The sequence below is a fragment of the Peromyscus eremicus genome, chromosome 8a, assembly GCF_949786415.1.
Source record: "Peromyscus eremicus chromosome 8a, PerEre_H2_v1, whole genome shotgun sequence".
In the NCBI taxonomy this organism is placed as follows: Eukaryota; Metazoa; Chordata; class Mammalia; order Rodentia; family Cricetidae; genus Peromyscus; species Peromyscus eremicus.
The window spans coordinates 25339171-25365351 of record NC_081423.1 but is presented as its reverse complement, the minus strand read 5'-3'; positions in this window follow the sequence as shown (position 1 = coordinate 25365351).

Here is a 26181-nt window from a genome sequence, read left to right as displayed (position 1 = left end):
ACATAAATCCACACACCCATGGACAACTGATTTTCCTGAAAGAAGTAAAAATTATACAATGGAAAAAAGAAAGCATCTTCAACAAATGATACTGGCATAATAGGATGTCAGGATGTAGAACATTGCAAATAGATCAATACCTATCACTCTGCATAAAATTCAAGTCCAAGTGGATCATGACCTCAATATAAAACCAGGTACACTGCACCAGATAGAAATGAAAGTGGGAAATAATCTCAAACACAATGGCACAGGAGACAACTTCCTCAACAGAACACTAATAGTCACTAAGATCAACAATTTATAAATGGGATCTCATGAAATTGAAAAGTTTCTGTAAATCAAAGGATACTGTCAATTTGACAAAATGGTAGCCTACATAATGGGAAAAGATCTTCACCAACCCCATATCCAAAGACATCTGATCTCCAAAATATAAAAAGAACTCAAGAAACTAGACATCACCAAACCAAGAAAATATGGGGTACACACCTAAGCAGAATTCTCAACAGAAGAATCTTAAATGGCCAAGAGTCACTTAAGGAAATGTTCAACATCTTTAGCAATCAGGGAAATACAAATGAAAATGACTCTGAGATTCCATCTTACACCTGTCAGAATGGCTAAGATAAAAATACAAGTGACAGCTCATGCTGGAGAGGATGTGGAGCAAGGAGAACACTCCTCTATTGTTGGTGGGAGTGCAAATTTGTACAAACACTTTGAGAGTCACTGTGGAATCAATCTACCAAAAGACCCAGCTATATCACTCTTGGGCATATACCCAAAGGATGTTTAATCATATCACAAAGACACTTGCTCAATTACGTTCATAGCAGCTTTATTTGTAGTAGCCAGATCCTGGAAACAACCTAGATATCCATTAACCTAGGAATGGATAAAGACAATGTGGTGCATTTACACAATGGGTTATTACTGAGGTGTTAAAAACAAGGACACCAGGAACTCTGAAGGCAAATGGATGGAACTAGAAAAAAACATCTTCAGTGAGGTAACCCAGACCCAGAAAGACACACATGGTATGTATTCATGCATAAGTGGATATACAGCCATGAAATAAAGGATATTATGCTACTATCCATAGACTGAGAGAGACTAAGTAACAAGGAGAGTTCATGGGGAGACACTTGCATCTCCCTGGGAAGGGGAGCTAGAAGAGATTTTTTAAGTGGACTCAAGGTGTGTGGGGATGGGAACAGGACTGATCAGGTTGGGGGAGAGATTACAGGAGGGGAGAGTACTGAAAGAGACTACTGGACATGGAGGGGGGCATTTTGGTGTCAGGTAAAATCCTGACACAAGGGAATCTCCCAGGAATCTACAAGGATGACTTCAGCTAAGACTCCTAGCAATAGTGGATATGTAGCCTGAATTGGCCATCTCATGTGACCAGTTTGGTGCCTAGTTCAATTGTCATCACAGAGGATTCATCTATCAACTGAAGGAAACAGATATAGACCCACAGCCAAACATTAGAAGGAGCTCAGGGAATCCTTCAGAAGAGTGGGGCAGAAAGGATTGTAGGAGTAAGAGAGGTCAAGGTCACCATAAGAAAACTCGCAGAATCAACTAACCTGGGCTTATAGATAACCAGGGAACCTACATGGGACTGACCTAGACACTCTGCATATAAGTTACAGTTATGTAACTTGGTTTTCTAGTGGGACTCCTAACAGTATGAGCAGGGATTGTCTTTAACTGTTTTACTGGCTTTTGGGACACTACTCCTCATAATGGGTCACCTTGCTCAGCCTTAATACATGGAGAGGTGTTTAGTCTTACTGCAACTTGATAAGCCTTATTTTGTTGATACTCATGGGAGACCTGCCCTTTTCTGAACAGAAATGAAGGGAGAGTGGATTGGGAGGTGGGAACATAGGGAAAGGTGGGGGCATGGAACTGGGAGGAAAGGAGGCGGGGGGGGGGACTGTTGCCAATATGTAAAATAAATAAATAAACTTTCTTAAAAAACAAGCAACAACAAAATAAACAGTGCTTTAATTGAATCATTAAATTTTTAAAAATGTGCCTAACAAATGGTCTTTTCAATTTCACTCTACTAACTTCATATATGAACAGATACTACTATGTGTGGGTTTTATTTATGTAATCTGGTTACTCTGTCCCCTGGAGACCTTGGTGCGGAGCTTATGGTTTCCCTCAGAAACCAGACGGGGATATGGTATCTCCTGGAGCTGGAGTTACAGACTGTTGTGAGCAACTTGATATAGGTTCCAGGAAACAATTTTAGGCTTTCTGAAAGAACAGGATGTGCTCTTAAGTCCCCAGTCCTAAGTCCTATTAAAGTTCAAAAAAAGATATGTCTCTCAAATCAGTCCTTATCTATTTGGTAATTTGGGGAGGCTGGACTAATAGTACACATGTGATTTATTGTATTGACTCTATGGTTTGAATTTATTACACAAACACACAGAAATAACTGTAAAATCTTAAGTGTGAATGATACTAAATGAAGTTTTACTTATAACAGAGGGATGGGGATTTGGTAAATATACATAAGTAAGAGTATGGATGTTAAAATATGGGATGTAATAGTATACTCATACTGTCATTAACACATGATTAAATTATGACATATTTTAAATTGGCTATAGCTTGAAAATAATCTCTAAATGATAAAAATCAGTAAACTGTCTTTCAGGAAATAACTAGATGATTCATACATTTTTGTAGCTGTGATAGATTGAATTTAAATTGCACTAGTATGCTCTTATGTATGAATATTTGGTCCCCAGTTTGTAGAGTTGTTTGTGAAGGATTGTAGAGTATGGCCTTGTTGGAGGTGGTATATTATTGTGGTTAGGAGCGGCCAGCTATGATAGTTGAAGATGTCAGGAGCTCAGATTGCCCCGTATACGGGGCAATAATCTCTCCCACACTCCAACCTGCCATACTTGGAAATCTGCCACCTGTGCAAAGGGAAGCCATTCAATATACAAAGTCCCCCCTTTATCCTCCTTTAAATTGCCAAGACAATAATGAAGGGCTGCAGAGGTGAGCTCCCAGCTCCTGACTTCCTTGCCAATTGGCTAGGCAATAAGCCTAGCCTTCTGCAACAGTGCAGCACCATAGTGTTGATTTTGTTGCATGCCAGGCAGCAGTTTCTTGGGCCATAACATAATTACAGTTTGAAAGTAAGTTATAATTGTACATATTGATATGAAAAATTCTCTAGAATTTATTAAACCCAAACTGTACAGTTAGATTCCTACCTCCTATAGAACAAGACTATGTTCACAAAGAAATACAATTTTTCAATTTGTAGAATATTAAATATCCAGAAATTTGGTTTTGACTTGGGTTGTGAAGTACTTTATATTTCTGGAAATAAATGTGAGATTTATTTATTAATCCATTCACTTAATGTATTGGGAGAGGGACTCACTCTGTAGCCCAGGCTAACCTTAACCTGCAGTGACCCTCCTGTATCAGTTTTTCTGTGCTGGGAATTACAGGTGTGAGCCATCAGACCAGCAGTCTGCCTGTGATACTTTATTTTAAACTCCAAAGAGACATATTCAAAAAAAGAGGCAGCTTCAAAACAAGAAAAGATATCAAGTCCAATAAATTAATTTTCCTTTTCAAATCTGATCCTCATTTCAATTCTTTGCTGTAAAGCACAGGTTATAAAACACATTTAAATGGAAATTGTGCACTGGGTGAACAAATTCTTCAGTAGTTGTTCTAACTCCAATCTTACAATTTGCATTCCACAAAAAATCAATCCAGCCCCAATTTGCTATGGTTCATCTAGTGATATACAGCCCATGAACCCTGCACTGCATGCAGGATTTTCCTGGCGTGATGGTACACATTTCTCCTTAGGGAAACAGACTCCTATTTCTTGTCAGGTTTTCAGCATCCTTTTGAAGCCAGTAAGATTGTAATAACTATGAGTTTACAGGAACTTGCCCGTGAATCAAATTGCAAACAAAAATATGTATTTCACAATCTGGACACAATAGAAAATAAAAATAAGAAGCCCAAATTAACTACAGAATAGTTATTTGACCCCGAAGTAAACAAACCAGTCAAGTAAGAATTTTAGATTGAAGTAAATTAAAATCTACTATAACGAGCTTAGAATAATAATCCTAGGATATTATAAAGATAAATTGGAAGATTTTGTATGGGTAGAGAATCATCTGTCAGCTAGGCATGTGTTGCATTTTATTATGCATTGTTAGAAAGGCTGTTCATTGCATAATAGGTGGTGAGCAGCATTCCTGGAGTTTTCTCAGTAAAATGACAAGGACATCCTTTTCCTCCACTCCCATCTCTCATTGTGATAGAAAAGATGCTTGTAGTCTTGGCCAAATAGTCCACAGACTATACCTAGATGCAAAATATGTAGGTAGATTACAAGAAATGGTAGTGTGAGTTTTGAATGTATATATGTGTGTGATCACCCTTAATTTTATATATATATATATATATATATATATATATATATAATGTTTTTATATATATAATGTTTTATATATATAGTGCTTTAAATCTCCATGTGTTATTCAAATATACGTATAGGAGTTGAAGAGATGGACCTGTGGTTAAGAGTGATTCCCTGTCTTTCAGAAGACATGAGTTCTCCTCTTAATACCCATGTTGGATGGCTCAAACATATCTAAAGCTCTAGCTCCAGGGTGATCAGAAGCCTCTGCTCCCACCCCCTAGAACCTGCATTTAAGCACATGCACATGCGTGCAGGCAAATACAAGTGTACTCACACACAACATATATGCACACATGTACCTAATTAAATAATAAAAACAACATATTTAAAGAAGAGGAAGTGTGCATTGAAACAACTTAGAAAAGAAAGTGAAAACTGCTTCCACCTCTACACTACTGTCATGTGGATGGTTCCTCATATTTATGTCACTTGCATTCTATATGTGCCCATTTATCCTCATGCATACAAACAGGCAAAGGGTTTTTTGAGATTTATCTTTATTATTTTTAATTATGTACATATTTGTTTGTCTGGATATGTGTGTAGTGCAATTGCAGATGCTTACAGAGCCTAGAGGTGGTAAAGCTCCCAGGAATTGACATTAGAAGCAGCTGTGAGCTCACCAGTGTGGGTGCTTGGAACAGAACTGAGTCTTCTCCTAGAGAAGTCCACACTTTTAACTGTTGAACCATATCTCAAGCCCCACCCAAAGTTTGTTTATTTGTTTTAAAATTTAAAACCATTAAAAGTGGATATGACTGATACCATACTATAATGGAGAGGAAATGGTCAGGAAAATATTTTTCAGTGTGGTTTTTTTTTTAATTAAAAGCATCTTGAAATGTCAGGAGAGAAAACTGGGCTGCCTATTTTAGAGGCGTGCTATACTAATTCAGACTTTGTGTTTTTGCTTTTTAATTCACTTTTTCACGCCTTGAAGGAAATTGTAGAAATGTTCTGAAGAATTGATCCTTGAATGTACCCTCATATATGTACACACATCTGCTGCATAGCAATTCACATATGCTGTCTCCCTAATAAACCTCTAGACTGATCCCAGCATCCTTCAGTTCCTTCAAATTTAAAACTAGCAATACTGCTTCACTCCATCTCATCTAGAAGATCCAGAGAAAAAGGAAGGATGGTAAACTCAGACTCAAAGAATTCCCCAACAAAGAATGATATTTGTACTTAGAAAATAACAGAATTGGCCATTACTTTCATAATCAGAGAAACATCCCCGTTGGGTCTTTTACACTGTATGTGAGATTTGGTCTGTTTGGAAGTCAAGAATAACTAGGCTTGATGAAATGAAATAAGATGTTTGAAATTCAAGTTGTGACAAGTTAGGTTTCTGTTTGTAGCTGTTTGTAGTCCTAGTAAGTCATTTCATTTAGCAAGAACATAAAATATAATATAAGAAAAGATCACAGACAACATTGAATTGAATTTGACTCTACATGAATAACAATAATAGAGACATCATCACTGTCTCTACTTAAAGCCCCAGTTCAGACTTACACTTCACAATTCTGAGGGAAAAAAATATGTATTTTCAAGAGGTAGTGAAACAGGATTCTTCTGTGGTAAAGAGGAATCAATATCCTGTCACTTCCATTTATTACCACTGTAATGCTCAATAGATTGCATAAAACAACAGTTCAGAGACTTGGGAAACGGCAAAGGTCACTTTCAAATAAGGATTACAATCAAAACTTTAATGATGACCACAGTATCAGCTCCTTTCTTTCTATCCCATTCTATGCCCGCTCATCCTTCTTGTACTAAGAGCAGTCTGAAGGGGCAACAGATGAAAAGATGCTGTCATGGAAACCTCTCTTTGTGATCGGAGGCCTGGGGAATGGACATTCGGTGAAACATAGGTGTGCATTATTTTTATTACTTTTATCCCCCAATTCTGCTTGTCCTGGAGGTCGAAGCTTGCCCCACATCAGTCCTACATAGTGGAGTTAATGGTACTGCTCAGGTTGAGTGATTTGTCTGAAAGATGATACAAGTTCTGGAGATATTCAATGCCATCCCATAAATCTGTCATTTATAGCTATGAAAGGCAGTGGAATTGTAGAAATTATGTAGAATAGAGAGGAAAGACTGTAGACCTTGTTATAGAAAATACTAAGTAACCAAAGCTTTGATGACTGACTTATGACAACAATCTTCCAAGTACCAACAAGTGTCAAGGACACACTTCATCAGGATGGATCCACGTTAGAAAAATGGTGGCTTTCAAAGCAGAATTGATCTTGAATCTATAGCCCAGTTAAAGCGTAATAGAATTTTGAAGCCAAGTAAATGCAAGTATCTGGTAAAACATTCTCCCAAATGATTTTAACAGGCAGTTGAGATAAAGCATTTCTGTTCCAAAGTGTTCTGGACACAACACAAAGATAGTTAATATACAGAGGAAACAGGTAAATCTTCAGCGATTTCCAAGGAAAAGGAGAATCAGCACTGTGGCCTGCCATGAAGAGGAGGTCAAGAACAGATTACTGTGCAGCTATTGGTCACAGGGTGCATTCAATAACGAGACTTCTTGAAATGAATGAAAAGATTGGCATATGAACTAGTAAAGTAATCAGTAAAATGAACAACTGAAAATCAGAACACATAATCAACAGAATAAACACTAAGTAGATTGAATATCATGATGAAACTTGTAGGGGGATGTTTGGTGAATCTAAATGTAAATTAATATAAACACTCAGTCAGAAACATATGGCAGAAAAATACTTACAGAAACCAGGTCTCATGGAAGTATTGAATAACACTAAAAGTTTGTTATCTTTGTAGTCTCATAATGATAGACAATGTTGATTCCTCTTTCTCTGCAATAAAGAAATATTGGCTGGAACCCCCTAAAATTGATGTAAAACAAAACTTTTCTGATTTGAGAAGTGCCATGAACCATTCATGTTATAAGATCATAAAACTATACAACCATGCACATCGTAACATAACTTCTTAGGCTCATCTTCTCCTCCATGCTTAGATTTTGTCTGGCTTGAGCTTGCACAGGTCTGTTGTTGCAAGTTCCTACGTGCTACTGCCATGTTATTCCTTGAAGTTATCTACTACCTCTGAATTTTTTGAAGCATTTCTTTCCCTCTTTTAGGAAGAACCCTCAGTCATTGATGGGACATGTGATATGTATATAACTTGCAGGGTTGAACATTCCATAATCTCTTATTCTCTGTATGTTGACCAGTTAATTATCTCTACATAAATTGTCATCTACTTTGAAGAGAAGCTTCTCTGATGAGAGCTCAGTGATTCACTGACTTAGGGATATAGTAGTAAGCCATTAGGAGTAATTTTAATGCTATGTCCCTTTAGGAGAATAATAGTATTAGGTTCTCCCATGGAGCCACGACCTATCTAGCAGCAGGTTCTTAGACCCCTAAATTAAAAAAAAAAAAATAGGGCCGGGCGGTGGTGGCACACGCCTTTAATCCCAGCACTCGGGAGGCAGAGCCAGGCGGATCTCTGTGAGTTCGAGGCCAGCCTGGTCTCCAAAGCGAGTTCCAGGAAAGGCGCAAAGCTACACAGAGAAACTCTGTCTCGAAAAACCAAAAAAAAAAAAAAAAAATAGAAAAAAAGAAAAAAAGCAATACTACACCAAGTCATATATCATATTAACATAAATAGACAAAACCTTGAAAAAAAACCCACACAGGAATGAAGATAGCAATTACACTCAATTTCTCACAAAGCATGCAAACAAATGAGAAAGATATCAAATATGAGAATTTTGGAAACTATTTTCCTGAGTGGTGGAACTGCTCTGCCCTTGAGAGTGTGTTTCCCAGCCATTTCCCCGTAAGCCAGCATTTGTTGCTGTCCATGTTTTACATAACAGGTGCAATGATAGGCGTCTATGTTATCTTGGCCTTTTGGATTTAATTTGAATTTCATTACTCAGTTATGATGCAGTATAGGCATCCCTGCCATCTATACAACTTCTTTGGAAAGTTGCTGTTGAAATCATTTGCTCACATTTTGATTGGCATCTTTATTTCTTTTTTTTGTTTGTTTGTTTTTGTTTTTGTAAAACTTGGTCCTATCACCTGGGTATCAAGTCCTTCATTATGCACATGAGTTGAAATATGTTTATAGAATCCTTGCATGACTCAAGGATACAGATCTTTCCTTTTGTTGTTTTGTAAGAATTTTGTAGATGAATATTTTTCTGTTTGTTTCTTCTTGATGTTCTCTGAGCATTTGGGAATTTTAGTTTGACATCTGACTTAATTTTGCGGTAATTTACCATATTTGCTTCCAATATCCCTTCTTCTCATGTCCTTTAATGTTTCTATGCATATGATTATTGGCATCTTACAGATCTAGCATATTTTATTGTGATTTTTCTAGTCACTTTTCTGGTTGCTTTTCATTTTTGTATTTACTAAGGTGATTATCTTAATTTGGGTTACTATTGTTGTGATGAAACACCATAACCACCAGCAACGTGGGGAGGAAATGGTTTATTTTGCCAATGATTCTATTTCATAGTTTCTCACTGAAGGAAGTCAGATCAGGAATTCAAACAGAGCATGAATCTGGAGGAAGGAATTGACACAGACACTATGAGGGAGTGCTGCTTACTGGCTTGTTCCTTTGGCTTACACAGCCTACCTTTTTATAAAACCCAGTGCCACCTGTACAGGGGTGCATCACCCATGAAGGGCTGAGCCCTCCCAGATCAATTATTAATTAAGAAAATGACATACAGTCTTGCCTGCAGCCCAGTCTTATGGAGGCATTTTCTCAATTGAGGTTTCCTCCCTTTCAAATGACTGTAGCTTGTGTCAAGCTGACATAAAATTAGCCAGCACAATGATATATCTTGTGTGTCCAGTGTACTAGGGAGTCAATCAAAGGCACTTTCTTCTTTGTGGCATCATTTTATCTCTACCATTTCCTATTCACTCTTTTAGCATTCCATCTTTTATTCCTACATTCCATTTGCTATTGGATATTGTTCACTGTTTCACTACTTTTCATAGGATGTAAATCACAGATTGTTTTAAAATTCTAGGTGGATAATTCCAATGTTCTTCCCATTTGCAAAGGTAATTATGATAACTTGTTAAATTTCTTCAAACTATGTTTCTTTGCTTCATGGTAAGCCTGTAAATTCTTTGTTGAAAGGAGAACATGGCCTAAAGAGTGAGATAAACAGGGCAAAAGCTAGGAATGTGATACAGAAGTAAAGTTGTAGGATAGAAACAGAGCTGTTTTTAATGTTCTTGGACTATAAATGTCCCCACTGCCTGTCAATGTTCACATCCCCATTTGCGACATGTGGCAGCTATGGGGGAATAGAGTCATATTCCCCGAGGGCATTTAGCCTCTGATTATATTTTAGCAGGTACAGCTATGGCTAATTGGCTTCTCCTTGAGAATAAACCTAGTTGAGTTCAGACTTCCCTATTGTACTTCTAACCCACTCTCTGTCAGGACATGTTGGGGGGTTTCTGATAATCACTGTGATAACATGGCAGTGAGTAAAATTCGTGAAGTGTGGGGGTGTCCCTGTGACTGGTTCTCTGACGTTTTCCTTAGATTGTCTTCACGGAGCTTCCAGCAGCTGAGTCAGTTAAGGTTCCCTGCTAGCTACATCAGAGAAGTCTGCTCCAGGTTTTCTGTTCCATTTATTTGTGACACCTTTCATTGGTCTATATTTCCAGTTTGAGGCAGTTTGTGTTTAGACCTCCCTTTTCTGACAGATCTGAGAAGAGCTATTGATTTTTCTCCTTCTTCATGTTTTCACTTGTTAGGACAGTGTAGAAATTTCCGAAATCCTACAATGCTAAACTGAGAATTAGAAATTCCGTCATTCCTGTAAGGTTAGGCTTGTATGAAACTTATGATCCATTATCACTCCTAATGTAAAAGTACAGTTCCCGCCGACTGTGGTGGTGGCACACGTCTTTAATCCCAGCACTCGGGAGGCAGAGGCAGGTGGATCTCTGTGATATGAGGCCAGCCTGGGCTAAGTGAATTCCAGGAAAGGTGCAAAGCTACACAGAGAAACCCTGTCTTGAAAAAAACAAAACAAACAAACAAACAAATATACATAGTTCTCCTCTCAAAGGCAATAAGGGAAAATTAATTCTGGAGCCAAACTTGTGATAGCAAAGCCTGAGCACACAGGTTCAGGGCACTCTAATAAACATGGTTCAACATGGTAATAGTCTAAAGAACTTTTGTAGGAATAGAACAAAAGGGTGACACAAATCAAAGCCCTTTCAAAAGACATTGGTGGAGACATTGGATATGCAGCTTACAGTAAAGCAGGGAAGTCTCTGCCTATGCCTTATATGTTGTTTGGTGAAATTTTTACCTCTTGGCTTGGTGAGAACTTCGTGGTCTGTTAGTATATTCCAAAGAGGATTTACCTAGTAGTTTATAAGCATTTTGGGTTAAAAATAGTGGGCGCAATGAATGTTCATTGAAGAAGCTAAAGATAGCCTCCTGAACTATATGTAAAATCTTCCAGGTCTCCAGAATCAGGGAAGTTCTTATCAGTTAATTGGCCTTGTAGAATCTTTAGCATTTGTGTAGCTTCTGTTCACACCACCAAAACTTAATATGAATGTTACTTTGTTCATAGTGACCATAGACTGGAAAGAAAATGAATGGCCTTTAGTTAGAGAACAGATAAATTCTCATTCAAAATATACTATAATACTTCTCAGCAATAAAATAGAAAGGTGATGAATGGATGCGGTATGATGCCTAAGTTCCAAAGGAATCAATACCTAAGTTAAAGAAGACAGTACTGAAAGGTACATGATAGATAAAGATAGAGATAGTAATAGAGATATAAAGAGACAGAGATGGAGAGACACAGACAGACAGACAGACAGGGATATATAGAGAGAGACAAATAGAAACACACACAGAGAGAGAGAGAGAGAGAGAGAGAAAGAGAGAGAGAGAACAAAGAACAATCTAAACTGAGAGACTGGCTTAAGTACTAGCTAACTTTTATCAGCAAGAGGAGAGAAAAAGGACTTTTCTCTGGTGCTAAAATTGCTCTGCACATCTGTTCCATGAGTGTGTCTGTTTCTGCCTAAATCTATGTATGTGCTAATACTCAGAAATGTTCAATTTAAGAAAAAGAGTCACTTATGCTAATTATTAAACTCCTACATAGCAATACAGATAATTTTCTATTGTTTAAAATAATCTCAAAAAAACCCCAAGGAATTTTTCTATGTTATTTTTCCTAGCATATTTACAGCTCCAAAATTAGACATCATGTCAATCTTATTTTGGACTACTCCATGAAATTCTAAATATCAGAACATTAGATGGAATCTTAGCAGGGCAAAGATTGGCACTACTCAAGTTGCACTGAAAGAAAATTTCTTGAACTCACACTTTATGATCCAATGTCTTAACAAGAAGGGGTATTAAACATAGCAATTTTTAAAAATAAAGCAATGTGAAAAGGGAAGGACTCTAGCAGGCCTGAGCCCAGCAAACATGGCTGACCTTCTGCTATTCCCTTTTCCTTGCTAAGCCAATAACATTCCTAAAGCTAGCCACCAAGGTCTAGTCCCTTTCTTATGCCAGACTCATTGCTAAGGCTGATCACTGAGGTCCAAGTATCAAAGTATTGAAGTCCAGCAATCAAAAGTCCCCTTTTGGCTGCCCCAATCAGGAAGCCCAATTAAAACATATCACCACATCCTAGCCCATTCTAACACAGAACTCCCCTTTTTCCTCTTAAAAATCACACCTGCAAGGCCATTCCCTGTTGTGTTCTGACTGAGTCAGAAATCAACCACTTTACCTTTTTTCCCACCTTAATAAAGGATCTCTCTGTAAAAATAGGTGTTTGGGTGTGGTTTGTACCTAATCCAGGGTCTGGGAGGGAGCACTCCACTGTGTGTGGATCCCTTCAGAAAGGGAGTCTTGGAAGGAAAAAAAAAAAAAACCAATAAGGGACAAATTCCTTTTTGCTTTTGAGTACTGTTTAATGAATCTAATTAGAAAGCCTCAATGGTCCTACAGAAGCTTTGGGGATTTTTGCATTCATATTGAAAATAAAATGAGTGTTCTGGCAGCTCCTGAAACAGAATGTTAAGATAAGAAATGTAACACAAAAAGCAGTCACCTTGAATTAGACTGAAGAGCTAACAGGGAGTGTTGTGAAGACTGTAAAGACATTTCTTTCCTCTGCAAGATCTCATTTCATTGCAAACCAGCTTTTTCTTTCTCTGTCTCTGTCTCTAACACACACACACACACACACACACACACACACACACATGCACGCACGCACGCACGTGCACACACACACACACACGCACACACGCACACACACGCACACACACACACACACACACACACACACACACAATTAGGGAGAAAAACAAAGGTCAGCCTGTGCAGGAACTAGTAGAATAGTACAACTCTGGAGGATTGTAAGAGAACAATACAAAACAATAAGTAAAATTACATTTACCAAGTTAGCAATTATGTTGAATGTCATTTAACCAGTAAAACTACAAAGAAATGGTCACCCAAGGTGGAGCCTTCCATTTCCTGATACTGCTGCACTGAGGTTTAGGGTTCAAACTTCTCTAGGGCATCTATTCAGAATATGTCAAGACAGGTGCCAGCATGCCTAGTGAATCATGAAGGTCACACGTCTGTTCTTTGCCAGAGCCTCTGGGCCCATGTCAGCATCATTAAGAAGTGCTTTCTTTCAACCCAAGGCTGTTTCTTACTCTGACCCATTTCCAACTATCATAGTCCTCAGGCTTTAGTCACTCACTGTTGCTTAGTTGTGCTGGTAGCGTCTTGTTCAGTGACAATACAGAAACAAAGCCCTGAAATGACTCTCACGTGTGCGGAGGCAATAATAGAGTAAGATGATGTGTTGGGGCTACAGCTTTAAATGAGGTGAGCCTTCTAACAAGACAATCAGCACGGGGCACAGCAGAATGACACCAGCATATTCGGAGCACTGTATATACCCTTTGAAAGCTACAAGATCCAAGGTACCACTTGGACCACAAGAATTCTTTATCAAAGACTTTACTTGGCTGTCTGTCTCATTATAGCTCAGTTTCCAAGGCAAATCTATAAGACTAGAGAGGGAGAAAACTTTCCCAAATCAAAAGTACTGGTGTATGATGGTGAAAGTACAGAGCCTGGCTAAAGGAGGTAAATAGATTATCCACTGGATTTTTCTCCCACAGAATTCTGTCAAAATATAAACCTTATACAGGTAGCAACATGTAGGAGTACAGGTCAGAATGACAGGAAAATGGATGGTGATTGGAAAACCAGTTTTGCTGAAAGATGATTATCATAAGGCAATCCTGAAAATCATTGATTAAAGTGAAAGAGAAAAATGTAAAAGAGGAAAACATTGGAGTTAGCATATATATTTCTCACTAACTCAGAAATACAATGACTGTGCACACACTGTTTAAATGCTTGAAAGGTACAGTTTATTACAGAAAGAACCTTGGAATGTTCTATTGTGATGTGAGAATTGTTGAAAAAATAAAAGTCGTCCTTGTGGAATTCATTTAAAATATATTGAATCTAGAATCCCGTGTCAGACACATAATACATGTTTTATGAGGTTAGGTTGATTCGTTTATTCTTGATTATTTCTGTGATAAGTTAGAACTTTGAAACCATTTTGTGGCAGTCTGCTTCCATTCATGAGTGTTCACATATTCTCACCCTTCTAGCTTCCATAGAATGTACTCTGTACCATTTATCCATGGCCACGTTCATCCCAATGGACCGATCCAGTGAAAACTGGCAGGGGGCGGGGGAGGGGGGACCCACAAGTCATCTAAATGGCATTTGAAAAATGATATTGCAGACAAGTTTAAACATGTTTACTGGTATTTTTTTTCTAAAAGGATAATTAGCCACATATATAACTGAAATTAACTTATTACAAATATAAATGAATGAAATAGACCACTCCAGAATAAAATGTAAATTATAAACATCATAGTGCTGGTTGAAATTTTCACTTTTCAGTTTTGAAAGACCTGGTTTTAACTGAGAGTTAAACTGATGCAAAACCATGTCAAAAATTCACTTTTCCAATTTTGAAAGCTAAATTCACAGGAAACAAAAACAGGCAAAAATACCAAAAAGACTTCAAGGATATTGAATCCTTTTTGTTGTTGTTGTTGTTGTTTTGTTTTTGTTTTTGAGACAAGGTTTCTCTGGGTAGTTTTGGTGCCTGTCCTGGATCTCGCTCTGTAGACCAGGCTGGCCTCGAACTCACAGAGGTCCACCTGACTCTGCCTCCCGAGTGCTGGGATTAAAGGCATATGCCACTGCTGCCCAGCTGAATCCTTTTTCTCTGACACTAGCCTCTATGTGTTAACCAAGCCATGCCCCTCAGAAACTTACAGCATTAGAGAAGAAATCAAAAACATCATCCTTTCCTTCCAGGAAGAAAGAACCTGAAGTTAGGCCAATTGGTGCTATTTGCATGGCCCCTGAGTTCTTAGGCTATTTGTTATAAACTCACATGCCTAAAGGTCAGACAGAAAACCTAAATAACTCAGTAATTCAGGTGGGGACAGTGCTAATGCTGGGATCATATGGTCGTGGACACAGCTGAGACATGGGCTCCTCTGACTTCTCTAAATGCCGAAGCTTCTGGAGACAAACATACCACAGCTGAGGGAAAAAGTTTAAAGACAGATTTATGATTGCCTTTCCAACGTTTGTTTTATAAATGCGGGTGAAGCCCTATCAGAGCTTTAAATTTTAGAGCTTTAAAGGAAAGGAATTTAATATAATGTTTTAATCTTCTCATTATAAAAAGTAAGTATGGTGTGCCTGCATGTTTTGAGACAGACATGAGTGAGAGCACTGAGAGTCTTGTAAGGCATGAGGTCATGAGTGTCTGAGGAGGGCCTGTCCCCCACACAGAAGCACCATGACTGGATTGCAGGTGCACAAAGTGATGAACCATGTCCAGAGCAAGAAGCAAAGACTTCTGGGGCTATCTCATGAGTAAGCACTTCTGGGGCCCAGCTTCCACCTGTGCCTTCCCAATTGCTTCCATCAATGACACGAAGAAATCTCAAAGATTCTCAGTGAGCAGATGTCTTTCACTCTCTCTTGCTAGTCTCTGACATTCATGAGATTTACCTACAAAGTACTAACTCGAAATTGGCTTCTGTTTACATGCCATATAAACAAATGAAGTAGCCTATATGCACTGATGTGAGAACCAGTTCTAGAAAGGGCCAGTGCCCCACCCACTGCCACCAAGACACACATATCAGCAAATAAATTGTCTTGCTGAGGGGAAATCATGGAATGCTGTGTTTACTAGCATGCCAATATTATAGAATAGTCTAGAGACCCTAAACCAACTCTGAAGCCCAGGAGTGCTAAAATGAATTGGTCTTCAAGCGTAGTTCAAACTCTGCAACTTATTTTTTAATTAATTTATTTATTCTTCTCTTATATATTACATACTGACTGCAGTTTCCCCCTCTCCTTCCCTCCCAGACCCTCCCCACCACTTCCCCTCTCCTCTAGATCCATCCCTCTTCTGTTTCCCTTCAGAAAAGAGCAGGCCACCCAGGGATATCAACTAGACTAGGCATAACACCCTCTTAAAAACCCTTGCTGGACAAGGCAAGCCAGTGAAAGAAAAGGGGTTCCAAAAGCAGGCCAAAAAGAAAAAAAAAAAGCCGGGCAGTGGTGGTGCACGCCTTTAATCCCAGCACTCGGGAAGCAGAGCCAGGCGGATCTCTGTGAGTTCGAGGCCAGCCTGGTCTCCAAAGCGAGTTCCAGCAGTGTCAGCCCCTGCTCCCAGTTAGGCATCCCACAAGAACACCAAGCTACAAAATAGTAACATATAGGTAGAGGCCCTATACTGGCTCACTGATTGTTGCTTCAGACTCTGTGAGTCCCTATGAACTCTGGTTAGGTGAGGTTGTGGCCTGTGTCTTGTGTCCTTGACCCCTCTGACTCCTACAATCCTTCTTCTCCCTCTTCCACAGGATTCTCTGACTTCCACCTACTGTTTAGCTGTGGGTCTCTGCATCTGCCCCTATCAGTTACTGGTTGAAGCCTCTCTGATGCTAGGCTTTGTACAGCAGAATATTATTCCTAATAATAAGTATAGTAAAATATTACTGAAAATCATTTCACTGACTATTTTTTTTTTTTGCTTCATCCTAGGTCTCTGGGCTATCCAGCCTCTGGTTCCTTGCCCTCCAGGCAGTGTCAGGCATAGACTCCCTCTCATGGCATGGGTCTCAAACTGGTCATTGACTGACTACTCCCACTTTTTCTTCACCATCTTTACCCAGCATATTTTGCGGGCAGGACAAATTGTAGGTCGAAGGTTTTGGAGCTGGCCTGGTGTCCCAGTTCCTCCATGGAAGACCTTTACTAGCTACAGAAGATAGCCAGTTCAGGCTCAATGTCTCCTACCACTAAGAGTCTTTGTTAGGGTCACCCTCATAGAGTCCAGGGAGTCTCCATTGCACTAGGTTTCTACTTCACCCCAAAATGCCCCCCAGTTCAAGTTTTTCTCTCTCAGTACTCTTTCCTTCCCTCTCTGTCTCCCCACCTGATCCTTCCTGTTCCCATCCTCACCCACCCCCAGTCCTCCCATGAAATCTATTTTATTTCCCCTTCCCAGGGAGATCCACAAGTCCCCAAGTCCCCCCCCCCCAGCCCTCCTTGTCACTTAGTTTCACTGGGTCTGTGGATTTTAGCATTACTATCCTTTTCTTTACAGCTAATATCTACATATAAGTGAGATATAAGTGAGTACATGCTATGTTGGTCTTTATGGGTCTGTTTTATTTCACTCAGGATTTTTTTTCTAGCTCAATCAATTTCTCTGCAAATTTCATGAGGTCATGAGGTCATTTTTTTTTTTTAACAGCTGAGTAATACTTGATTGTGTCGATGTACCACATTATCCATTCTCTGGTTGAGGGATATCAAGTTTGTTTGCAGTTTCTAGATATGAATAAAGCTACTATGAACACAGTTGAGCAAGCATCCTTGTGGTAGGATGGAGTGTCTTTTGGATATATGCTTAGGAGTGGTATAGCTGGTTCATGAGGTAGATCAGTTCCAAATTTTCTGAGAAATTGGCATATTGACTCCCAAAGTGGCTGTGTAAGTTTACACTTCCCCCATCGATGAAGGAGTGTTCCCCTTGCTCCACATCCTTGCCAGCATGAGCTATCACTTGTGTTTTTGATCTTAGCCATTCTGACAGGTATAGGATGGAATCTCAAAGTCATTTTGATTTGCATTTTCCTGATGACTGAGGGTGCTGAACATTTAAATGTTTCTCAGCCATTTAAGATTCCTCTATTGAGAATTCCGTATAGATCTGTATCCTATTTTTTCAGTTGGATTATTTTTTATGTATAGTTTTTAGCTTCTTTATATATTTTGAAAATTAACCCTCAATCAAATGTGGAGTTGATGAACATCTTTTCTCATTCGTATGAGGTTTTGACCTATTGACTGTGTCCTTTGCCTTATAGAAGATTTTCAGTTTCATGAGGTCCCATTTATTAATTGTTGATCTTACTGCCTGTGTTCTATTAGGCTCACTGTTTCTAGCTCAATTAATTTTTTTTTTATGTTGAGGTCTTTGATCCATGTGGACTTGAGTTTTTTTCAGGGTAATAGATATGACTGTATTTGCATTTTTCTACATGTTATCATCCATTTAGTTCAGCATCTTTTGTTGAAGATGCTTTCTTTTATTCCATTGTATATTTCTGGCATCTTTATGAAAAGTTAGGTGTCCATAGGTGTGTACATTTACATCTGGGTCTTAGATTAGATGTCATTGATGATCCTGTCTTTTTTAATGCCAATATCATGTGATTTTTATTACTAAAGCTCTGTATAACAGCTCTGTATGAAACTCTGTGTAATCAGGGAGATTGTACAGGATTCCTGGGCTGTTTGTTTTTCCACACAGAGTTGAGTATTGTACTTTCAAGGTCTCTAAAATTTCTGTTGGAATTTTGATAGGAATTATTTTGGATCTGTATATTGCTTTTGGTAAGATGAAGGGGTGTTGGACTTTGTCAGAGGTCTTTTCAGCATCATATGAAATAAACATGTTTTCTTTTCCTTTCTTTATATGGTGGGTTACATTGACAGATTTTCCTATGTTGAACCATCTCTACATCTCTGGGATGTAGAGATGTTTATTACTGTGGTTATTACTGTGTTTATCCTACTGATCCATGAGCATGGGAGTTCTTCTATCTTCTGATATCTCCTTCAAAGACTTGAATTTTTTTGGTCATTTAGGTCTTTCACTTTCTTGGTTAGTGTTACTTTATGATATTTTATATTTTCTGGCTATTACTCACCTGATTTCTTTGTCAGCCTACTTGTTGTTTGTATATAGGATGTCTACTGATTTTTTTTAAAGTTAATTTTGTATTTAGCCACTTCTCTGAAGGTGTTTATCATCTGTGGAAGTTCCCTGGTAGAATTTTGGGGTTGCATATGTATACTATCATGTATTTGTGAATAATGATACTTTGACGTTTTCTTTTCCAATTTGTATCCCCTTGATCTCCTTTATTTGCCTTATTGCTCTTTCTAGAACTTCAAGTACTATACTGAATAGATTTGGAGAGAGTGTACAGCCTTGTCTTGTTCCTAACTTTAGTGAAATTGCTTTGAATTTGTCTCCATTTACTTTGATGTTGGCCATAGGCATGCTATTTATTACCTTTATTATGTCTAGCTATGGCCCTTGTAACCATGATATCTCCAAGACTTTTATAAGGGGTGTTGGACTTTGTCAGAGGTCTTTTCAGCATCATATGAAATAAACATGTTTTCTTTTTCTTTCTTTATATGGTGGGTTACATTGACAGATTTTCCTATGTTGAACCTTCTCTACATCTCTGGGATGAAGCCTGCTTTATCATGGTGGATGATCTTTGTTGATGTGAATATTTTTGCATCAATGTTCATGAGGGAAATTGGTCTCTAATTCTCTTTCTTTGTTGAATCTTGGTATGGTTTGGGTATCAGGGTTAATGTGACCTCATAAAATGAATTTGGCAAAGTTCCCCCCATTTGTAGTTTGTGTAATAACTTGAAGTATTGGCATTATCTTTTCTATGAAAGTCTGGTAGAATTCTGTGCTAAAACCTTCTGGCCCTAAACTTTTTTTTTTTGTTGTTTGTTTGTTTGTTTTGATTAGGAGACTTTTAATGACTGATCCTAATTCTTTAGGGATTATAGGTCTATTTTAATTGTTTGTCTGATCTTGATTTAGCTTTGGTATATAGTATTTATCAAGAAAACTGTCCATTTCTCTTGATTTTCCAATTTTTTAGAGTATAGATTTTTAAAGTATTACCTAAAGATTCTTTGGATTTCTTTGGGGTCTGTTGTATATCATTCTTTTCCTTTCTGATTTTTTTAATTGGGATATTCTTTTTCTGTCTTTAAGTAAGTTTTTGGAAGGGTGTTTTTATCTTGTTGATTTTCTCAAAGAACAAATTCTTTGTTTCACTGATTCTTTGTGTTGTTCTCTTAGTTTCTATTTTATCTATTTCAGTTCTCAATACGATTATTTCCTGCCTTCTACTACTCTTGGTTGTCTTTCCTTCTTTTTGTTCTAGAGCTTTCTGTGTACTGTAAAGTTGCTAGTATGAGATCTCTCTGGTTTCATTATAATGACACGTGGTGCTATCAACTTTCTTCTTAGCACTGCTTTCATTGTGTCCTGTAAGTTTAGTTGTGTTTCGCATTAATTTCATTGAAATCTAAGAAGTCTTTCATTTCTTTTTGTATTTCTGTCTTGACCCAGTAGTCGTTCAGTAGAGAGTTGTTTAGATTCCATGTGTTTGCAGGTTTTCTCTTGTTTCTATAATTGTTGAAATCCATCTTTAATTTGTGATGGTCTGATAAAAATCAGGGAGTTATTGCAATTTTCTTGTATCTGTTGAGACTCACTTTGTGACTGAGTATGTGGATAACTTTGGAAAAAGTTCTGTGAGGTGCTGAGAAGAAGGTATATTCTTTTGTGTTCAATGAAATGCTCTGTAGATGTCTGTTAGTTCCATTTGATTCCTAATGTCTGCTAGCTCCATTATTTATTTCTCTGTTTAGTTTTTGTCTCAATGACCTGTCCATTGGTAAGAGTAGGGTATTGAAGTATCCCACTATTAAAGTGTGGGGTTAGATGTGTAATTTAAGCCTTAGTAATGTTTCTTTTGTAAATGTGGGAACCCTTATGCTTGGGGCATAGATGTTCAGAATAGAGATATCTTCTTGATGGATTTTTCCTTTGATGAGTCTGAAGTGTCCTTCCCCTTCTCTTTTGGTTAATTTTGGTTTGAAGTCTATTTTGTTAGATATTATAGTAGCTACACCCCTTTGCTTCTTAGTTCTATTTGCTTAGGAAATCTTTTCTAACCCTATACTATGAGGTAATGTCTGTTTTTGATGTTCAGATGTCTTTCTTGTATGTAGCAGAAAGATGGATCTTATTTTCACATTCATTTTGTTAGCCTGTGCCTTTTTATTGGGCAATTTAATCCATTGATTTTGAGAAATATTAATGACCAATGATTGTTTCTTTCTGCTATTTTTGTTGTTGCTGATGGTGATGGTACTGTGTGTGTGTGTGTGTGTGTGTGTGTGTGTGTGTGTGTGTTTGCCTACTTTTGATTTTGCTGTTGAGAGATTATCTATTGCCTGTATTTTTCTGGGAGTAGTTAAACTTCTTAGGTTGGAGTTTTTCACCTAGTACCTTCTGTAGGGCTGGATTTGTGGATAAATATTGTTCAATTTTGATTTTGTTGTACAATATCTTGTTTTCTCCACCAGTGGTGATTAAAAGTCTTGCTGGGTATAGTAGTCTGGGATGGCATCTGTGGTCTCTTAGAGTCTGTAGAACATCTATCTGGGCCCTACTTTTAGACTTTTAGAGTCTCCGTTGAGAACTCAGGTGTAATTATAATAGATATACCTTTTTATATTACTTGACCTTTTTTCCCTTGCAGCTTTTAATATTCTTTCTTTGTTCTGTGTGTTTAATGTTTGATTATTATGATTATTGTTATAACTTTCTTTTCTGATCTAATCTATTTGGTGCTCTGTAAGCTTCTTCAACCTTTATAGGCATGTCTTTCTTCAGGTTAGAAAAATTTTCCTCTATGATTTCTTTAAATATATTTTCAATGTTTTTGAGCTACGTTTCTTCTTCATATATTCCTATTATTCTTAGCTTTTTTTTCACAGTGTTCTGGACCTCCTGGATGCTTTCTGTTAGGAATTTTTTAGAACTAACATTTTCTTTGACAGATGTATCTATTTCTTCTATTATATCTTCAAAGCCTGAGATTTTCTCTTTCATCTCTTGTATTCTTTTGATGATGCTTATATCTGTAGTTCCTGTTCACTTATCTATTCTATTTCCAGAATTTTGGGTTTTCTTTATTGCTTCTACTTTTATTTTCAAGTCTTGAACAATTTTATTGTTTCTTTCAACTATTTGTTAGTTTTTTTTTCTTGGCTTTCTTTGAGGGATTTATTCATTTCCTCCAACTGTTTGTATTTTCCTGAATTTCTTTAAGGGATTTATTCACTTCTTCTTTAAGGCCCTCTATCATCTTCATAGAGTTGGTTTCAACGTCATTTTCTTGTGCTGCAGCTATGTTGAAATATTCAGGGCTTGCTGTTGCAGCATAGCTGGGCTCTGGTGGTGACATATTGCCCTGGCTGTTTAGTGGTAGTCCATTGTATTCTTACATTGGAATCTAGGCATCTGGGTTTTGGATGATTACAGGTCTAGGTGCTGATTTCTGAGTTTGTCTTTGTTGAGTGAGTGTTCTGTTATTGGTTTCTGTTTCTTCTTCGGTCTTCTGGTCTTCGTGGCCAGGATTTCTGGCAGCTGGCATGACCTCTGGTCCACCTGAGTTGAAGGGTGGGACAAGATGATAAGGATGGGAGTGGGTATTGGGGATAGTGTTGGGAGTGAGTCACTGAGGAAGTCCATAAGTGGGCTGCCTATCTGTGGTTCTGGCAGCCAGTATTGTTTCTTGCCCATTGGGGAGTGTCTGCAAGAGTTGGGTGCCAGAGTTCTGGCAGCTGGAGTAGCCTCTGGTCCAGCAGTGAGTCTCTGCCTGACTTCGCCTATCTGTTCTTCTGGCTGGTATGGTCTATTTTTCTGGCTGGCTTGGCCTGCAATTGTTCTTCAGATTGAGGTGGTCTGTATCTGAGCAGGGAATATCTGCCCAAGATCAAGGTGTGAAGGAATAGCAGTGGGTTGAGTCTCTGAGATCTAAACTGAGAGCATGAGAGGGTTCTGAGGGTATGGTGGGCCTCTTACCTGTTCCTCTTCAAATTTTGCAACTAATTTAATAATTTTCAATGATGGTTTATCTCTAGGAATTTGTAGTAATGTGTATATTATTTACTGATCTTTGTGTAATAAAAATAAAAGGGAACAAAAATTTGTAATAATAAGCATTTAAATACTCATATCCTTGACTTTTTAAAATGATTATAGTTATCCAAATTTGGCCATATGTCCACATATGATTTTCAGTAGTGAAAAGTATCTGTTTTTTATATTGTAAAGATTAAGATCTGTAACTTAATTGCAGTAAGTGATTTGAATATTTGCCCCAAAAGTAAATACACACAGGTATACACACATATACTAGTATGTGTATAAATTCATAAAATCTAAAATTATTGTAGTGGACTGAGTCATGCTTTACCCTCAGCATTCATAGGTTGAATTTCTAATTCCCAGTGCCACAGGCTATGACTCTATTTGGAGGCTAGGTATGGAGAGAGGTAGTTATGATAAAGTGAACTCATTTGAGTGGGATCTTCTCAGTATCATTATTGCCCTTATTAAATGAATATTTGCAAAAAAGTAAGTACATATCGATACTCAGTGGTTGGAGTTTGCTTCATAAAAGCCAAGTCTGCTGGCTCACAGTTGCTTTTAACTCCTGATTGAGGGGATCCAATGTTCTCTTCTGGCTACTGCAGGCACCTACACACATGTGGCATACACACCCACATAAATCAACACTCATAAAAAATAAATCTTTAAAAATAAAATCAAATCAGGACAGGGTCATACAAAGAGGACCAGGTGAAGATGCAGAAAGAAGTTGACTGTAGATATATGAAGAAAATGCATGACAAGAAGTGGTTATTCTGGCGACACATGCACCTTGTAACATCTCCAAAATTATAGAGGGAAATAATACCACAAAACATTGCACAAAACTTTGTATTTTTAAAGTAAATTTATGGTAAAAATTTAACTAACTCCTAAGTCAAGAGCTAATTACCCTACAATTTATGTTAACCATTAATATAGGGCCTTCCTTCCTTCCTTCAGGCTTTCACATAATATAAAATTTGTTTGAAGGCATCTCATATAATTTAACAAAATTCCAGATGATAAATTTTGTTAATGGGAAAAGAGAACCTGTTTTTATGCTGTATGTGAAACATGAAAAGAAAATGCTGAAATAAAATTGCGTTGCTAAAATACCAGTAATCATCCTTTAAACTTATTATGCACCCTTACCCAAACTTAAAATATTGTTTGATAAAGCCAGAGAATTATCATTAAAGTCTGTTGTTTTTCTGCAGTCTACTGTGCAATTTTCTATAGAAGGTTTGTTCCCCAAATCCTCAGATTCCTAGAGCTTTAGGAAACTTTACAAGCACATTTCTGACTGCAAAGAAATGCTAGCTCTGACCTTGAGAAGACTTTGGCAGCAGGACCAGAGTCAAACAAAATAATGAAAGAAGAAGGAAATTGGTCTCAGCATAACTTACATAATTCAAGCTTTGCTGCAAAGAGCTTTCATACCAATTTCCCCTCGTCTTCTCAGTTTGGGTCATTGTCAAGCTGAGGGCCTTCCAAGATAGTGCTGTGTGCTCTACCACCTGATAGCCCTAAGCACTTGAGCATGGAGACTTCTCAGTAGCAGCTTGACTATGAGAAAGTTATTTAGCCTCTTGAATACTCAGGATCTTCATTTATAAAACTGTATCAATCCCAGTTGTATGTTGTTAGAGATGATGAGATCATCTTTATAAATTACTTAGTATGGGGCCTGCCACTTGAAATCTACTCTGCTTTCAAAGAGTTCAGGCTCAGGCTCTGAATGAGGTGGAATAAATTATACTACTCTGCATTTTCACTAAATATTGCTGTGAATATAATGTATAGAACAGGTATTTGAGGATTTAGGAAGGAAAAGTGGGCTGGTAGGGTTGGACTACCAATGACCATGAACTCTACAAGGAGTTCATGCCCTTCTCTCCATTTGTATCTTCTGGCTTAAATAAATGGACTATAATGCAGCACCAATGAAATAGGAGGAAAGAAAGATCTAGGTAAAATTATCCATTTGTAGCTCAATCGGTGTTAGGAAAGAATCTTGTAATACTCATAAGAATGTAGAAACATACTCAATTACCTCTGTCTATTTTAATTTCTCCATGATCCAGACTTCAAGTGATTACATGCTATTGGTAACAATTGCAGATGTCAGGAACCCACACAAAGTCTGAATTTTGGGGAGGATTCTGCTCTGAATCCAGTGTCAGAGAGTTTGTCCATTTAAGGTTTTATTCTTTCTCTTCTGCTGTTTGCTCAGAGGTGTGGCATCACTTGGCAAACTATTTCAAAAAACAATACAAATGGAATCTTTGTTTTTTGTCTGGAGAACAAAAGCCAGCATAGCATATTCAAGGAAAAAGAAATGGCAGAGGAAGCTAAAAAAAGGTAGGAGTTTGGAAACATCTGTGAAATACTTCTATAACATTCTATACTCAATCCAAACTGTATGTATAGGGACTAGTTACTATTCAGAATATTAAAGGGAATGATAATTCTAGTATCATATGTAACACCCGTGTCTCAAACTGGTAGTATAGTAGTTCATGAACAGGACAGAGCTGGAATGTCTTTGAAACTGCAGTTTCAACACTGTGATAGGATATAAGTATCTCTCTTCCCTAACAAAACATGTTGATTTTTTCCCCTTTGTCCTATGTGGTGGTTTGAAATAAAATGCTCCCCAAAGGGAGTGGCAATAGTAGGAGGTATGAGTTTGCTGGAGTCGATGTGGCTTTGTTGGAGGAATTGTTTCACTGTGGTGGTAGGCTTTGAGGTCTCCTATGCTCAAGCTACACTCAGAATGACTCAGTTCACTTCCTGTTGCCTGCAGATCAAGCTGTAGAACTCTGGCCTTCTTCTCCAACACTATGTGCTTGCATGTTGCCATGTCCCATCATGATGATAATGGACTAAACCTCTGAAATTGTAAGACACACCCAATTAAATGCTTTCTTTTATAAGAGTTACTGTGATTGCTGGGTGGTGGTAGTGCATGCCTTTAATCCCAGGACTCAGGAGGCAGAGCCAGGTAGATCTTTGTGAGTTCAAGTCCAGCCTGGGCTACAGAGTAAGTTACAGGAAAGGCACAAAGCTACACAGAGAAACCCTGTCTTGAAAAACCAAAAAAAAAAAAAAAAGTTGCTGTGATCATGTTGTTTATTCACAGCAATAGAAACCAAAGTAAGACATCTTGTAATTATTGATTGAGAGTAGGTTGGGTAAATGGGTCTAAAGACAGAAAGTTTTTTGTATGTTACTC